Source organism: Monodon monoceros, unplaced genomic scaffold (genome assembly GCF_005190385.1).
Source record: "Monodon monoceros isolate NGI ecotype Baffin Bay Population unplaced genomic scaffold, NGI_Narwhal_1 Super_Scaffold_10, whole genome shotgun sequence".
Classification (NCBI taxonomy): Eukaryota; Metazoa; Chordata; class Mammalia; order Artiodactyla; family Monodontidae; genus Monodon; species Monodon monoceros.
The window spans coordinates 16978385-16996556 of record NW_021703766.1 but is presented as its reverse complement, the minus strand read 5'-3'; the positions used below and the strand labels follow the sequence as shown (position 1 = coordinate 16996556).

The following is an 18172-nucleotide window of genomic DNA, read 5'->3' as shown; positions in this document are numbered from 1 at the left end:
ACCACAGAACTGTCTTGGCCTCTGTATCTTAAGTTTTCTCCTTCACCAATACTATCTATCCCCAAGGCTTATCACAATTATCGCATTATAGGAATGCCTTTGGAATCTACGGGTCCAATCCCTGTTTATTCCCTAGCCTAGCCATTGGCCACATCTTTCTGAAATTTTTGGCATCTTCACTCAGGAGGAAGGTTAAAACTAAGGTAGTTTTCTCTCCTGCCCCCGCTTAAACTTTCTTCACTGGTTGAGTTCCTATTTTTCCGAATGGCATTACCAAAAAAGGCACTCAAGGTAAGAATCTCTGAGTCATGTTTATTCCCTCTCTCAACCCATACCACTCTTGCTAAACTTTATTGATGTCACGTCTGAATTGTTTTGAGGTGCCTGGGTCTCCTCTCCATTCATTCACCTTACTCTAATCAAGTTTTTATTTCATGCCTAGAAAATATAATCCACTCAACGCTAATATTCGTATCTCTAAGTTCTTCCTCAATTGCTCCTGTTGCCTAAAAAGGGAGGGAGTATATAGAAACTAGACTCCACAATAAAAGAGGTTTGTTGAAGTTGGCAATAATTCTGTAGACACTAGGGTGAAGAAGAATGATCTAGATCAGTGTTGTCAAACTTGACTGTGAATTAGGATCACCTGGAGAGCTTGGAAAACTAGATAGCTGGGGTTCATCCTCAGTTTCTGATTCAGTAGGTCTGGGCAGGGCGGGAGAATCTGCATTTTTAATAAGTTCCAGATGATGCTGGTGCTGCTGACCTGGGGCCACACTTGAGAACCACTGATTTAGGGGAATAGCCAGGGAAAGAAAGATCAGGCTCTGAGCCATTCACTTTCTAGTAAATATTAAAAATACTTGTTAATATAAAAGGTTTCTTGACATTTTGTCATTTTTTGTAATAGTTTAATCCCTTTTCTGTTTCCCTGTAACGCTTGCTAGTCTTCAAGTCCACTGAAGGCTTAGAAGGACTCTTACTTAGTGAACAAATAAGTACTGAGAGCTAATTTATACCACCACAATTTGGGTGATATAACAGTTATGAACAAAGTGATATTTTGTGTAGTGTCTAGGGGCACCTTCGAGCTTATGACCTTGGAGCCAAATCTTGAAGGATGAGTAGGGCAAAAGCATTGAGGTATGAAAGTCCAAAGGGAGTGTTCAGGGAGTTGAGGGTAGTGCCTGTGGTAGCACAGGGTGTCTGGGGACAGGTTCTCTCAGAAGTGAAGTGAACCCTGAAACACTTCAATTTTTTGAAGCTCCTTGTTTTTTAAAAAGTGAAGAAATCTCAAACATTATTATGAAATTATGGTCACTTGAAACAGTTTACCTTAACAAATTATCACTTTTAAACATATTTAGAACTCCATGTATAACTTATCTGGAGGTAATGACAACTTTTACATGTGAGGCCCTTTATGAAAGAAACGTCTTGTGTGCCAGTGAAGAGCTGACTTCACTTCCAGGACTGGAAAATGTACAAGCTATGAAACTATATGGTTAACAGTGGGGTAGGGGAGATAAAAACTTGAAACAGTGGAGTAGGGGAGAGAAAAACTACATGAAATCAGTAAGTATCCCTAGAATTCCTCTGAACTTTCCTGGGAGTGTCCTGGACTTTCTTGTCTCTGCCTTTGCCCTTGTTTTCTCTTCTGCCTGAAAATTCTGCTGGCCAATCCCTGCATACTTGGTCTCCAAGAAGCAGCTCGATTGTTTCCTTTGTAAACTGGTCCTCATTACCCAAATCAGATTTTTCTCCAAGGACGGATATGAACCCTTCTTTCTCACCATACTTAAGACAGTTTGATTCTATCACTCAATAAGCAGTTTTTACTTCTGCTTTGCATTGTAGTTAATTGTGTGTCTTCTTTAAGTAGGTTGGAAATCAGGGGTCTTTCTCCTTAAATGAACATTTCAATTTACTTTTTAACTTTTGCAGGGCACTTTTATGATGACATATTTCAGATTTTTTATGTCTTAAAAAAATCTCTTATATTGTAGGACCTTCAGCAATGAGTTCAGTGCTCAATAAATGTTGATGAAGTCTATGCATTCAAAGGTTGTTTAAAGAGGCCTCCTATGGGCCAGGCACTGCTTTGAGAGCTGAGTTATAGCTCCTGTCTTCATAATTTTTGTAGTGGGAAACATATATATATATATATATGTATATATACATATACATATATATATATATATACACACGCACACACACACACACACACACATACACACATATTCATATGAAAGTCAGATAGTGCTAAGCTGAGGAAATATGGAGAGAAAAAATAAAGCAGGAAAGGGCTGGTAGGAGGGGAAGGAAGAGATGAGTTGCAATTTTAAATAGGGTGATCAGGAAAGGCTTCACTGAAAGGGACAGTTAAGAAAACATCTGAAAGAGATGAGGGGGTGAGCCAACTGACTACCTGGGGAAGGAGCTTTCTAGGAAGAGGGAAAAGCCAGTCCAAAGGCCCTCAGGCCAGAGTGGCTGAAGCAGGGTACTGAGTGAAAGAGTAGTTGGAGATGAAATGAAACAAAGGGGAGGGGTGGGAGGTATCACCTAGGGCCTTTATAGGTCCAGGTATATATTTAGCTTTTACTTCCTTAATGCACAGTGAGAGCCTGCCTTGCCTAGTCCCTTTTTTCCTTTTGGTCAACACCTACTCAAATGCCACCAAATCAAAGAGGCCTTCCCTAATTCCCCTAAAAGAGAATTAGTACAACTCTCATCAATGTTACTAGAGAAATTTTAATAGTTTTTTAGATAGGAATTAAGGTGTTAAGAGAGAGCTGTAGCTCCTTGAAAGGCCATCTCCTGGATGGATTTGCAATGGCAAAATAGAGACTAAATGCTCAACCAGTTTCATTTGTACGCATAACAAGATCCATCCAAACTGGAAGAACCAAAAATAACAGAATAATTAGTGCACAGTGCTTAGAGCTAATTAGGTGATTAGTATTAATTTTAGTTAATGGTGATTAAAAGTGAAAAATTCAGCCTTCATTCAACTTGTCAAAGCTGAAGTTCTCAACCATCAGTAAAGAATACTGATTTAAAATGTTTTTTTTCTAGTTCATAAAGGTCTGTCTACTCTGTATACTAAGGAAATGGGGGTTAGTCTGGTGTGGTGGGGCACTTTATGGACCCCCAGCAAGAGTTTTGGAGCCTTTCTGCCTTTGTTTCATGTCACAAGAACGGACGCTCCACAAAAGCTACTTTTGTGTTTCTAGAGCCTAGAACCGTGCCTGGCACATAGTAGGCTTTGGGTCGTCAGACATAGCAAATTAAAACACAAGATGCCTAATTAAATATGAGTATCAACAACAAGTAGTTTTTTAGTATAAACATGTACTGTACCAGGCAATATTTGGGGCACACCTACGTAGTAATGGTTGTTTATCTAAAATTCAAATTTAACCGGGCGTCCTGTATTTTATATGGTAACCCTGAGTTCAATAAATATCTGCTGACTTGATTGAACACCTCCTCTCACTTGTAAAATGGGGCTAAGACAGGCCCGCCCTCGGGGTTGATGGGAGGAGTATATGAAGCGCCTGGAACTCAGCGAGCCCTCAATTTATTTGATTGCTCGGAGACCATCTAGCGAGTGGAAAACCCTCTCACTTTTAAACCTACAGAGGATAAGAAGGCCTTCTGGCGAGAGGTTCTCAGGCCTGGCCTAGGTTGCACACACCTGCGGTTCGGCCAGCCTTTTCCGGGTCAGGTGACCGCGCGTGGTCACGTGACCTGGCCCGAGTGCGGGCGGTGGAAGGCGGAAGTGGGAGAGGAGTTGGGCGCCGCTTCTGTGGCCGCAGCAGGTAGCGAGCACCGGCTCTGGGGGCGCGGCGGGCGGGCGGGGGCGCGGGGAAGTCCGGGAGTGGCGGGCGGCGCGGGGTGGGCCGGGGGAGGCGCGGCCAGGGCGCTGGGGGGCGGTGGCTTCCTGTGGGAGGGGCCTGGCGCGGCGGTTCCGGCCTCCGAGGAGGGGTGTCCCGGTTCCCGCCCGAGAGGGGTGGGCTTGCCGCGGGTCGTGCGCGGGGGCTGCTCACAGGTGGGCGCGAAGGCAGTCATGGGTGCGGCGGCCAGCAAGTCCTCCCGGAAGGGGAAAGCATCTTAGGTGCCAGGGATGAAGAGGAGTGACCTTTGTGCAGGGATCGGAGCAAGGGGAAGGGGCGACTTGGGACTGAGTTGGAATGGGTCGCCTGAAATTGGGCGAGTGACATGGGGGGAAAGAAGGAGAAATCAGTATGAAGATGCAGCCTGAACTGCTCCTGAGAGTCTTTTCTTTCCTTCCTCTTTGTAAATGATTGGTACCCGAGACTTTGATTTTGGTCCCATTCAGTTTTTAAACTTCAGGGAGGATCACAGAATCTTGATCATCTTGCTTTCGTCACACCCACTTACTCCTGCTTGGGCAGGGTTTCCACTTCTTGGGAACCTAGCCCTTGGGATCATCTTTCTTTGAGATTTTCTCAGATCAGATCAACTTCTAGGCTTAAGAAAAAGAGTGTGGGCACTTTGCTCTGGCCATAAAATGGCTTTTAGCCTACCACGTTGAGCACGACCTAATCCCAGCATTACCTCACCAATGCAGAGACTGCTGTAACCTTGGACACTGTCTACCTTCCCTGCTTCATGAGTTTTCCTCTTTCTTCAGTTTAAATTATTCAGTTTCCTTTACCATGTGACTGCTTATCTTGACAAACTGTAACTAGGTAGCTGACTGAGAGGTCTGTGTTTTGTTCCTTAGAACTGTGACCTGGATCATAATTTTGAGGTTAAATATCTGTGCTAAAGCTGTTTATCCTCTTTTTCCTTATGTTTACTAACATTTGCAAAAGTGGAATGAATTTCACAGATGTGGTACAATTGGAGTGAATGTTCAAACTGGACGTTTGCAGGAGCCGGAGTTGTTTTGGGTTACAAGTAGGAAAAAGAAAAGTACTTTGCTAATGTATAATGGTTTTTGGAGTACTTGACAAACATTTAAAAATTGATTTTTGTGGCAGCTCTGTGAGTTAGATTGGGAAAGTGTTATTCCCATTTCACAGTGAACAAACAGACCTAAGAGAGATGACTTGATTTTTTGACAGTTGTTTGCTTTTTCTTGTCTGCTGGTCTCTTTCTCCCTGCTAGACTGCAAATTCCTCAAGGGCAGGGTTCATATCTTATTTGACTTATTTGGCTCCTAGCCTAGTGCCTGTCATGTTGTGGGCACTTGGTGTTTCGTGAATAAATGAATTTCTAAAGGTCACAGACCTGTAAGTGGAGGACAAGAGATTTGAACCTGAGTCCTAGCTCTTCTCTTGTCAGACAAGCTTGCCATTTTCTGTTATTGGTCCATGTGAAAATGACAGGCATGAGGAAAAGGCTTGGGTTGGCTTCTCAGTCTCCTTTATTTAATGACTACTTTCCCAATTGTAAAGAGCTTATGACAGCATCTCATTTAATCTTCACCATGATCCTGTGAAGGTTGGAATTGTCCCTATTCTGCAGATGAAGAAACTGAGGCTTAGTGAAGTCCTTGCTTTAGAGTCTGGAAGTAGTGAGTGACTGAGTAGGGACTCACGCCCCGGCATTTTATCCTTAGACCCATTCTTTTCCATTTATAGAGGCAACATAAAGTTTTATTTTAAAATATTTTTTCAAGTGGACAAAGTATGACATTTTAAGGGAAAAATAGTACAGGTTACAGCAAAAATTGTGAATATGGAGTGTAACTGAAGTTTAGAAAATCCTGTGCTATATCATAGCTGCCTCTTCCTGGGAAAACATTTTTTTCATTCAATGAATATTTATAAGTACCTACTCTGTACCAGGCATTGTTCTAGAGTTGCATTGTCCAGTATGGTGGTCACTTTCCAGTGTTGAACACTGGGGGTAGGCTATGAGTATAAAATACACACCAGATTTTTGAAGACTTAATATGAAAAAAAAAAAGAGGTAAACTATCTCATTGATTTTTTAAAATATCATAATAAATGATAAATATAAATATATGCTATAAATCATAACATTTAAAGTTTATTGGGTTAAATACAATAGAATTGAAATTTCCTCTGTAGTTTTTATTTATTTTTTTAATAAAAAAATTTTTTTAAAGCTGTACCTATTTTTTTTTTTTTTTTGCTTTACCTTTTTTAAATTTATTTATTTATTTATTTTAGGCCACGTTGGGTCTTTGTTGCTGCGTGTGGACTTTCTCTAGTTGCAACGAGTGCGGGCTACTTTTCATTGCGGTGCGCGGGCTTCTCATTGCGGTGGCTTCTCTTGTTGCGGAGCATGAGCTCTAGGCGCGCGGGCTTCAGTAGCTGGGGCACGTGGGCTCAGTAGTTGTGGCTCACAGGCTGTAGAGCGCAGGTTCAGTAGTTGTGGCGCATGGGCTTAGTTGCTCCGCGGCATGTGGGATCTTCCCGGACCACGGCTTGAAGCAGTGTCCCCTGCATCGGCAGGCGGATTCTTAACCACTGCACCACCAGGGAAGTTCCCTATTTAGTTTTTAAAATGTTTCCTAGAAAATTAAAAATTATATTGGACAGTGCTATTATGAGCACCAGGACTATAGTATACAAGGAAGGCAAAAACCCCTGCCCTCGTGGATCTTAAATTTTAGTGGGGAAAGGCACAATAAACAAAATAACCAAGAAAAATGCACATTACATTGTAATAAAGTAGGGAGGCAGGATGTGGGTTATTGGCTGGCATTGCGGTTTTGAAGGGGGTTCTTAGAAAGTCTTCCTGAGAAGGTGACAGTTGAGCAAAGATCTGAAGGAGGTGAGAAAATGAGCCATGTGGCTAAATGGGGACACAGTGGTCCAGGCAGAGGAAAGAGCAAGCTCAAAAGCCCGAAGGAAGGGCCACCCCTGGCAGGCTAGTGGACCTGCCTGGAGGCCGGTGTGGCTGGAGGGGGTGGTGAAGGGGGGATGGAGAGGATGAGGTCAGAGAGGCGTTGGGGGTAAGGGAGAGATGGGCAGGTTGTGGGGGCCTTGCAGGCTCTCGTGGGGATGTTGATTTTCCCTCAGAATGAGTTGGGCCATTGGAGGGTTTTGAGCAGTGGAGTGGACATGTTTCATCCTGCCTTCTAACAGGCTTACTCTGGTTGCCTTGTGGAGAAAGCAAAGAGGAGTGAGGAGTAGAAGCAGGGAGACAAGTTTAGAGGCTTCTGCCGTGATCCAGGTGAAGGATGGCCTGGGTGGTAGTGATGGAGGTGGCCAGCAGCGGTCGGGCCCTGGGTATATTTTGAAGTACAGCCAACAGGGTGTATGGAGGTGGGATTTGAGAGAAAGAAAGGAGTCACGGCAACGCTGCAATCTTTGGCGTGAACACCTGGAAGAATGGAATTGCCATTAACTGAAATGGGAAGACTGAATTGGGGGCTGAATTTCTTTCACACTGATTGTAAAGTGCCCAGTAGAAAAACAAGTGAAGGTGTCATGGGCAGTTAGATAGGGAAGTCTGGAGCCGGGCTGGGCTGGGGATGTACATGTGGAAGCAGTTAGCACGAAGATGATATTTAGAGCTAAGAGACTGAGGGAGGTCACTTAGGGCGTAGTGTGGATACATAGCCAAGAGGAGTGCTAGAAGTTCAATTTTGAGACAAAAATCTCAGTTTATACTATTATACTAGTAGGTATTTTAAGTATAGCAAAGCATTGCATTATATCTTGGGGAACTTTGTTTTCTCTCCTTTTCACTTTTCATTTAAAGACTGTTTTGAAAACCATAAGCTAATGGGTCTCTTTTCTTCCTAAGGAGGCTACTCTTCCAAGCGTGCATCTTTGTAGTGCCGCTGAAATCAATATAAGTCCCAGTTTCTGGAATTCGTCAGGCTTTCTGGGTTGGCAACCAATTTAGAGACCTCCAAGAAGGATGGGAAAGAGACAGCTTGGAAGGATGGGTAATGGCTTTTTAATGTTTAAAATATTGGTTCTACCTAACATTATTGAATGTATGTTGTTGCCAGGCATCCTGCTGTTTTATAGATTTAAAACAAACAACCTCACTGTGGTGAAGTGACCTGCGCATGAGGTCACATAGCTAACAGATGGAGGAGCTGGCATTTGAACCTTAGTCTTCTGAGCCCAGATCTGATGCTTCTGTCAGTAAGATATGCAGTAGTGGATGCATGAACATCACCTTCCACTGGAATCAAGTCAGTGAGTGACTTTGGGTTGCTTCAGACTATTATAGACTCTGGAATTTCTGAGAGGTAGGGACAAAAGGGAAGCTCTTGTTTCTCTTAAAAAGAGCCAACTGAATCTTTTTTTTTTTTTTTGTGGTACACGGGCCTCTCACCGTTGTGGCCTCTCCCGCTGCGGAGCACAGGCTCCGGACGCGCAGGCTCAGCGGCCATGGCTCATGGGCCCAGCCGCTTCGCGGCATGTGGGATCTTCCCGGACCGGGGCACGAACCCGTGTCCCCTGCATCGGCAGGTGGACTCTCAACCACTGCGCCACCAGGGAAGCCCCCAACTGAATCTTTTTGAGAAGGTTGTAGTCCCCTGTTCCTGCCTCACCACCAGCAGCTTGAAAACAAACATTCAGTGCTTTCAGTCAAGTGTTAATCACCATTTCTAGGAATATACTGAATATCAAGACTTGGCAGCCCTGACCTTGGGCAGGTCCTCTTTCTCTCTGTGTCACCCATGCCTTTTGCTTCCTGTTTTGTCCTTAGAACTGCTTTCCAGTCTCTCTCTCCCTTTTCTTTTTTTTCTGGCTGTGCCGTGTGGTTTGCGGGACCTCACTTCCCCAGCCAGGGATTGAACTTGGGCCATGCCAGTGAAAGCCTAGAATCCTAACCTCTAGGCCACCAGAGAACTCCCCAGTCTCTTTTATTACTAGCTTATAATTCCACTGTGCTTCCAATGCTGTGACTTCCCATGTCCCTCCCTCCCTCTCTTCTCATGTGCTTGGTCTTTGTACAGATGGCATTTGGCCAAGTTCAGTTCTGTTTGATTGTTTTTCAATATGGGCCTTCGGGGAATGGAAGGTAACTCAATGCTGAACAGAGGAAAGAGGCGGAGAAAGAAGCATTAGCCTTGGAAAAGCATGAGAGGATGGAGGGAAGGAAGAATCTTTTGAACAGACCCTTCTCATCCGCATCTTTCAAGAAGTGGATACAGGGCGGATCTGTACTTATAAGTAAGAAGCACTGCCTGTTTCCACAGTGGCCTTATTAAAAATAAACTCTTAGTGCTGTTGAGTCATTTTTGCTCTTCCCTGCCTCATCTGCTACACAGGTTCTTTCGTCTCAAGATCAGTGTTCAGTGATTTCTTGACTCAAAGCTGGGTCAAGAATTTCAGGAATCTCAGAGCCTGGAATTTCAACATCAAGAAGAACAAGTTTAGCTTGTAGTACTACTTGAAGAGCACTTAGTATTTGCTGGCTGCTTTACCTGAACTCATTTATTCCCTACGATAATCTTATAAGGTAGTGCTATCATTAGGTTCATGTCACAGATGAGGAAACTGAAATTTAGAGAGGATGAGAAGTAACTTGTCCAGTGCCACTCAACGGCTAGTGACTGGTGAAACCTATTTGTTTCCAAAAGATTTACTGGTCTGAAAGGTTCTTGCCGAAGTTGGGTGATAAGAATAATCAGGTCCTTCAGATATTGCAAGAACTGTCACTTGCTAAATCTGACATGTGTTTGCTTTCTCCTGCCAGAAGCTCTTCGAGGATTTATTTAATGGGGGACTCTTAGAGTAAGATATCTGAACTCCCAGAGGGCAGGGGCCCCGTGGCATTCTGCTTTGTATTTCCAGGGCCTTGCACAGAGTGGGATCTATGAGCATCTGTTGAAAGACTGACCGTGGCTCAGGACTGGATGGGGTGAATCAAAGGGGTCTGGAAGAGGTACAGTCAGAAGGCTGGCTGCCCTCTTGCCGAAGGTGCCCTTGACTGTTATAGTCCCCTGGCTTCAAGAATCAACCCATCCTGGAAACTCCCTAGAGGTCCAGTGGTTAGGACTCGGCACTTTCACCGTGGTGGCCTGGGTTCAGTCCCTGGTCAGGGAACTAAGATCCTGCGAGCCGCGTGGCTCAGCCAACGACAACAAAAAAGAATCAACCCCCCACCCCCAAAAAAGGGGGGGGCTTCCCTGGTGGCACAGTGGTTGAGAGTCCACCTGCCAATGCAGAGGACACGGGTTCGTGCCCCGGTCCGGGAAGATCCCACATGCCGCGGAGCGGCTGGGCCCGTGAGCCATGGCCGCTGAGCCTGTGCGTCCGGAGCCTGTGCTCCGCAATGGGAGAGGCCACAACAGTGAGAGGCCCGTGTACCGCAAAAAAAAAAAAAAGGAAAACCCTTTCTAATAAGACAAATGTTGAGTTGTCCATTGACTGATGAATCGATGAACAAAATGTGGTCTGTCCTTACAAATGGAATATTATTGTTTTTTTTAAAAAATATTTGTTTGTTTATTTTGACTGCACTGGGTCTATAGTTGCGGCACACAGGATCTTTTAGTTGTAGCATGCATGGGGGATCTAGTTCCCTGACCAAGGATCGAACCCAGGCCACCTGCATTGGGAGCGTGGAGTCTTACCCCCCAGACCACCACCACGGGTTATTTTTTAAGGGAGGTTACAGCCGGGCCTGGGTCCAGGTGGATATGGAAATCTAGTGCCCCAAGGATGTGTTGTTGGAAGAGGCTTTTCAGTTTCAGCTTGCTGTCATGAAATCCACATCTTCTAAAAGCCTTTGTCCTTAATCGTGTTAATTTCCATTTCCTCCTGTGTGTAACAAATTATCACAACCTTGGTGGTTTAAAACAACTGAAATTTGTTCCTGTATAGTTCTGGAGGCCAGAGGTCCGAAATCAAAGTGTCAACTGTGTCAGCAGAACTGAGATCCTTCTGCGCACTGGGGGAGAAATCCTGGTTTGCCTCTCGTAGTGGCTCTAGGCATTTGTGGGTTTGAGGTTGTGAGACTCAAATCTCAGACTCAGTCTTTTTTTTTTTTTGGCCGCACAGCTTGCGGGATCTTAGTTCCCTGACCAGTGATTGAACCCGGGCCATGGCAGTGAAAGTGCCGAGTCCTAACCTCTGGACACCCAGGGAATTTCTTCAGTCCATGTCTTCATGGCCTTCTTCCCTGTGTCTGTGTCTTCTCTCTTCTGTCTCCTATAAGGACACTGGGCCCACCCTAAAGGATGGTCTCATCTTGAGAGCTTTAACGTAATTACATCTATTTCCAAATAAGGTCACATTTACAGGTTCCAAGAGGGTAAGCACCTAGGCATATCTTTTGGGGACCGCAGTTCAACCCACTACACTAATTAAATGTAGACTGGGTGCTCTTTTAAAAATTAAGTAAGGACATCATCCTATGACCTGATTTGAAGAGACCCTTTTTCCTTTCTTGAATTTAAATTTTATATATGCCCCAAATAACACATGCACTTAGTTTAGAAAGTCCAATAGCATTACACGGCTCATAACGCAACAGCACTTCCTTGTTTCACTCCCTTTTGTTCTTGGTTCTTGTTCTGCAGAGTCAATCAGTTTTAACTTATTGAGCTCTTTTCTGGTATAGACTTCTGCATCTCTAAATGGCATCCTTATACCATCATTTCTTAGCTTGTCAGTTTTTTTTTAATTGAAGTATAGTTGATTTACAATGTTCTATTAGTTTCTGGTGTACAGCAAAGTGATTCAGTGATATATATATACACACATATATATATTCCATTATAGTTTATTACAAGATACTGAATATAGTTCTCTGTGCTATACAGTAGGACCTTGTTGTTTATCTATTTTGTATATAGTAGTTTATATCTGCTAATCCCAAACTCCTAATTTAATCCCTTCCCGCCGTCGCCCTTTCCCCTTTGGTAACCATGTTTGTTTTCCATCTCTGTGAGTCTGTTTCTGTTTTGTAAATAAGTTCATTTATATCATTTTAAAAGATTCCATATGTAAGTGATATCATGTGATATTCGTCTTTCTCTTTCACTTACTTCATTTAGTATGATAATCTCTAGGTCCATCCATGTTGCTGCAAATGGCATTATTTCGTTGTTGTTTTTTTTATGGCTGAGTAACATTCCATTGTGTATATGTACCACATCTTCTTTATCCATTCATCTGTTGATGGACATTTAGGCTGCTTCCATGTCTTGGCTATTGTAAATAGTGTAGCTTGTCAGTTTTATCTATTGCTTTTTTTTTTTTTTTTGTGGTACGCGGGTCTCTCACTGTTGTGGCCTCTCCCATTGTGGAGCACAGGCTCCTGGTGCGCAGGCTCAGCAGCCATGGCTCACGGGCCCAGCCGCTCTGCGGTATGTGGGATCTTCCCGGTCCGGGGCACGAACCCGTGTCCCCTGCATCGGCAGGTGGACTCTCAACCACTGCGCCACCAGGGAAGCCCTTATCTATTGCTTTTTAACTCTTTGAGCTCTTTTCTGGTATAGACTTCTGCTTCTCTAAATGGCATCCGTACACCATCATTTCTTAGCTTGTCAGTTTTATCTGTTGCCTTTTAACCACTGAGGATGGATGCTGAGCTCTCTTTCTGGCCAGTCTCCACAAATGTACTCTTCTACCCCCACCTTCTGATTACAGCCATATCACAAGTTTTGATTAAATTGTTCATGCTATTTTGATTATAAATATTATTCACAGCTGAGCCACACTGTGTATTAGGATTACATTTCCTTTCTCATAATAGCTTTTGTTTTTACTAGAGTTGTTTATTTCCTGATTTTTTCATTTGCATAATTTTCTGTGTACCTATCACTACCTCAGCCCCAAACATTCTGACAGAGCTAAAATAATACTTCTTTCAGTGCAATCAGATGCCTCATCTAATCTATTTTGTCAGTTTTTTTCTTTCATCTAAAGATGACATATCTTATGAACTCTCTCATCTGGACTGGTTGCTCTCTAGGCTAATGGACAGTAATGCCTTGGGATTTCTCTTCAGCGTTAATCTGGGAATTCCTTTTGCCTCTCCCATGTGAATACACACTGTCCTCCAACTTTCTCATTTACTCCCCTAGAGCGTATCTTTCAGTAGCTTCCTAAGAAAATGAGCTTTGGAAGCAATTTTTTTGACACGTTACAAAGCTGAAAATATCATTGTTTTCCTGTCATGCTTGACTGATGGTTATGGAATTCTGGATTGGAAATAATTTTAATTATAAATTGGGATTAATCATTTTATTTAATAATTGGAAATAATTTTATCTGAAATGTGAAGCATTGCATTGTCTTCTAGCATCCAGTAGTACTGTGAAGTCTGATGCCATTCTGATTCCTGTTCTTTGTAAATGTGGCTGGAAGCGTGTATACTCTTTGTTCTCGTGTTCTGAACTTTCATGACGTTTTGTCTTAGTGTGTTTTTTTGTTTTTGTTTTTCATTCATTGTTCTGGGCACTCAGATTCTTTCTGTATAGAAATGTATATCCTTCAGCTTAAGAAAAATCTGTAACATTTCTTTGCTGTCTTTCTTCTATTTCTGGACTAAGTCAGACATTGGACATTTTAAATGAATCTACTATTTTAAAAAAGTGTTGGGAATTCCCTGGTGGTCCAATGGTTAGGACTCCGAGCTTCCAATGCTGTGGGCCCAGGTTTGATCCCTGGTCGGGGAACTAAGATCCTGCAAGCTGCATGGCCAAAAAAAAAAAAAAAAGGAAAGAAAACAAAAAGGAAGAATTAAAAAAAAAATCTTTTCTCTCCTATCTACCATCTTCTTTTTCTTTTGGTTCTATTTCTTAGAATATGTCCTCACTTTATCAACTTCGTTTCTGCTATGAGATCTGTCCTTTCCAAGAGCATTTTCTTATTCTCTGAATCAACCAACCAACCAACTTCCCTCTCTACCTTCCTTTCTTCCTTTAAAATTACATTCTGTTTTTGTTTCATGGATGCAACATTTTCTCTTATCTGAATTGTTTTGAGGTTTTCTCTGACCACGGTTACATTTAACTATGAGTTAAAAAAATTGAAATATAATTCACATACCTTAAAATTCACCAGTTTGAAATGTTCAGTTCAGTGGATTTTAGTATTTATTACAAAGTTGTGCAACCATCACCACTATCCAATTCCAGAATATTTTCATCACCCAAAAGAAAACGTGTACTCCTTAACGGTCGCTCCGACCCCCAACCCTCTGCCCTGGACAACCACTAATCTACTTACTGTTTATGTGGGTTTACCTATTCTAGATAGTTCATATAAATGAAATATGATAATCGGGTCTTTTGTTCTGGCTTCTTTCACTTAGCATAATGTTTTCAAGGTTCATCCATATTGCAGCATGAAACAGTACTTCATTCCTTTTTATGGCCAAATAATATACCACTTTATGGATATACTACATTTTGTTTATCCATTTATCAGTTGATAAACGTTTGGGTTGTTTCCACTTTTTAACTACTACAAATAATCCTGCTATGAACATTTGTGTACAAATTTTTGTGTGGACACATTTCAGTTCGTTTGGGGGTATACCTAAAAATGGAATGGCTGGGTCTTAATGGTAATTCTGTGTTTAACTTTTTGAACAAACTGTTCCAAAGCTGCTCACCATTTTTCATTTCTTGCCTGCAGTGTATGAGGATTTCAATTTGTCCAAGTTCTCGCTTGTGCTTATTATTGTATGCTTTTTGATTTTGGCCATTTTGGTTTGTGTGAAGTGGCATCTCATTGTGGTTTTAATTTCCATTTCTCTAGTGATTAATGGTGTTTGAGCATTTTTTCATGTGCTTATTGTTTATTTGTATATCTTCTTTGGAGAAATGTCTCCTTAAATCTTTTGCCCTTTTTTTTTTTTTTTTTTTTTTGTGGTACGCGGGCCTCTCACTGTTGTGGCCTCTCCCGTTGCGGAGCACAGGCTCCGAACACGCGGGCTCAGCGGCGATGGCTCACGGGCCTAGCCGCTCTGCGGCATGTGGGAACTTCCCGGACTGGGGCACGAACCCGTGTCCCCTGCATCGGCAGGCGGACTCTCAACCACTGCGCCACCAGGGAAGCCCCATTTTAAATTTTTGATGAAGTTGAATTTATCTAGTTTTTCTTCCATTGTTTGTGTTTCTCCTATCATATCTAAGAAACCATCTCTTAATATAAAGTCATGGAATTAATTATATTTCAATAAAATAAAAAAAAGGTAAAGTCATGAAGATTTACACCAATAGTTTCTTCTATAGTTGCTCCTATATTTTGGTCTTTGATCCATTTTGAGTTCATTTTTGTCTAAGGTTTGAGGGAGGGGTCCAACTTCCTTCCTTTACACATGCATATCCAGTTGCCCCAGCACCATGTGTTGAAAAGACTATTGTTCTTTTCCCATTGAATTACAGTAAGTCCCCTACATACGAACCTTCAAGTTGCGAACTTTCAAAGATGCAAACGTGCGTTTGCATGTCCAGTCATGTAAGTTAGTTCACGTGTCTGTCTGTAAGATTACTGTACTGTAAGATTAAAAATGTTTTCTTTATTTTTTGTGTCTGTTTGTTTTTTATGTATTATTTTTGTGAAAAGTATTATAAACCTATTACAGTACAGTACTATGTAGCTGATTGTGTTAGTTTGGTACCTAGGCTAACTTTGTTGGACTTATGAACAAATTGGACTTACAAACGTGCTCTCGGAACAGAATTCGTTTGTATGTAGGGGACTTACTGTATCTTGCACTTGTGTCTAAAATCACTTGAACATCAGTGTGGGATTGTTAAGGGAACCGCTGACTGAAACTGCCCACCCTGGCCAGGCACAGTAGTAACCACTTGCCTGAGTTATCTTACAATAGGAGGTCCTGGTAAGAAACACAAAACTAACAAGCTACCAGCAACCTGTCAAAAGGAGAGAGGAGACTCCAGTCCATATGTCCTATCAACCTCCCTTCTGGATTCTAGTGAGAAGGATTCTTCCTTTTCACTGAAATCCATCTTGGCTGAGCGATGTGTGTGCCACTAGGAAGGACCCCGAGTCAGAGTGATTGGCCAGAGATAGCCTGGACACTAACCCCATCACCATAAAACCTGAGACTGTGAACCATGTGGCAGAGCAGTTCTACTGGGTTCCCTTACCCTGCTGCTGTGCACCCGGGCGCCCTTTCCCAATAAAGTCTCTTGCTTTGTCAGCACTTGTGTCTCCTTGGACAATTCATTTCCGAGTGTGAGACAAGAGCCCTCTCTCGGGCCCTGGAAGGGGTCCCCCTTCCTGCAACAGGTTTGTATCTGGACTCTTAGTTCTATACCATTGCTCTGTATGTCTTTCCTTATACCGGTACCACACGGTCTTGATTACTGTGGCTTTGTAGTAAATTTTGAGAGTAGCAAGTGTGAAGCCTCCGACTTTCTTCTTCAAGATATTTTGGCTATTCTGGGTCTTTTGCATTTCCTTATGAATTTGAGGATCAGCTTATCCAATGAGTTCTTTTTTTTCCTCTTTCTTTTGATATTTGGCTGTGTGTCAAATACACAGTACACAGAAGTGTACTGTGTACACTTCTTGGGGGTCGGAGTGACCGTTAAGGAGTACACGTTTTCTGTGAGCCTCTCCACAGTTGTGTATGCTTAAGCGTGCTAGGACCCAAATGAGGGAAGGTAAGTGGGGATGGGGAAACCTCTCATAGTTCATGATATAGACTTTCTCTTATCTCCCTGGATCAATATGGTGCCTTATCCCTACTCTCAACCATGCCTTAAGTTCTCAGGTCTGATTTAACCTATCCAGAGATTAAAGTTTAACTCTCTGTTTGGGATTAGGGAGGGGTGAGTGCCTAGCTGAGGTGGGTGGGGACTGGAGTCTGAGACTCTTTTCCATGCAGGTTTTTACCAGCCCTCCTGTTTTTAACCCCACCTCCCCCATCGCAGGCAGTTAGATTTCAGTTTTGACTCACTTGCCACTTTCCAAAATGTTGCTGCCATCTCTGTTGTTTCCTTTTCCATTCTTTTTTAGTGAGTTTATGTTCTTTGTGTTTCTTTCCTGACATTTTGATGGGGTTTGAGAAGGGAGCAGAGATAAATATAGGTGTTTAATCTGTCATGTTCATTGAGAGCCCCTGGAAGACTCTCTGTGGGAAAAGTTGGCATCAAGGAAGGTGGTGCAATACTTAGTCTCCTTGGAACCACTCCTGGAACAGCTCCTCCACTGTAGTCTGTTCCCAGAGTTACATATCACCCCACTTTTTCTTTTTCTTTTTTTTTGGCTGCGTCGGGTCTTAGTTGCGGCAAGCGGGATCTTTTGTTGCAGCGTGCCAGCTCTTCATTTGCGGCACGCGGGCCTCTCTCTAGTTGTGGTATGCGGGCTCCAGAGTGCGCGGGCTCAGTAATTGTGGCATGCAGCCTCTCTAGTTGTGGCGTGTGGGCTCAGTAGTTGTGGCATGCGGGCTCTGTAGTTGTGGCGTGTGGGCTCCAGAGCATGTGGGCTCTGTAGTTGCGGCTCAAGGACTCAGTAGTTGTGGCACGTGGGCTCATTTGCCCTGCGGCATGTGGGATCTCAGTTCCCCGACCAGGGATTGAAGCCACATCCAGTGCATTGGAAGGTGGATTCTTAACCACTGGACCACCAGGAAGTTCCCCCCACTTTTTCATTTGCAATTTTGGGACATAATTTTAGTTTAACCTTGAGCCTTCTGATAGAGGTAAAGTCCTACTTTCAGTGCACTCAAATTAGTTGAAGCCTCAGCTGATTCAGTAACACTGATCCAGTGGTTCTCGCCACAGCTTCACTTTGGAATCGTTTGGGTAGCTTTTAAATAACACAGCTGTCCCCGGCCCACTCCAGACCAATCCAATGAGAATCTCTGAGGTTAGGGTTTGGTTGTCAGTGGGGCTTTTTTTTGTTTCGTTTTGTTTTTATTGCTCTTCAGGTATTCAAATGTGTAGAAAGAATTGAGGACCACTGCTCCAAGGCATTTCATAGTTCATTAAGGATGATTTTACCTAACAGGATAAATTCAGTTGCATCTTTTTTTTTTCTTAATTTTTAAAATTTTTGGCTGCACCATGTGGCTTGTGGGATCCAAGCCATGCCCCCTGCAGTGAAAGCACAGGGTCCTAACCTCTGGACTGCCAGGGAATTCTCCAGGTGCATCTCTTATCACTATCTTCCTCCTCCTCTTTCACTGCCCTCCAGCCGCGCTGGCCCCCTTTCGTTCCTTACACTTTCAAGACATGCAACCATCTCAAGAGCTTTAGCTCTTGCCCTTTTAT

The 18172-nt window shown here is 43.1% G+C and overlaps 1 protein-coding gene across 3 annotated transcripts in view; it reads left to right on the top strand.

Annotated features, from left to right (window-relative positions):
* WWP2 (WW domain containing E3 ubiquitin protein ligase 2) overlaps window positions 1–18172 on the top strand; it is a 157886-nt gene that overhangs the window by 9505 nt on the left and 130209 nt on the right. Inside the window, exon 1 of one of the 3 annotated variants that reach the window (XM_029241206.1) lies at window positions 3714–3821. The exons of 1 other annotated variant lie outside the window; for it this stretch is intronic. The gene's annotated coding sequence lies outside the window, so the exon portion shown is untranslated. Of the gene's footprint in view, window positions 1–3713; window positions 3822–7793; window positions 7898–18172 lie in introns of those variants that run through there. One more of the 3 variants, XM_029241219.1, reaches the window with a different exon arrangement.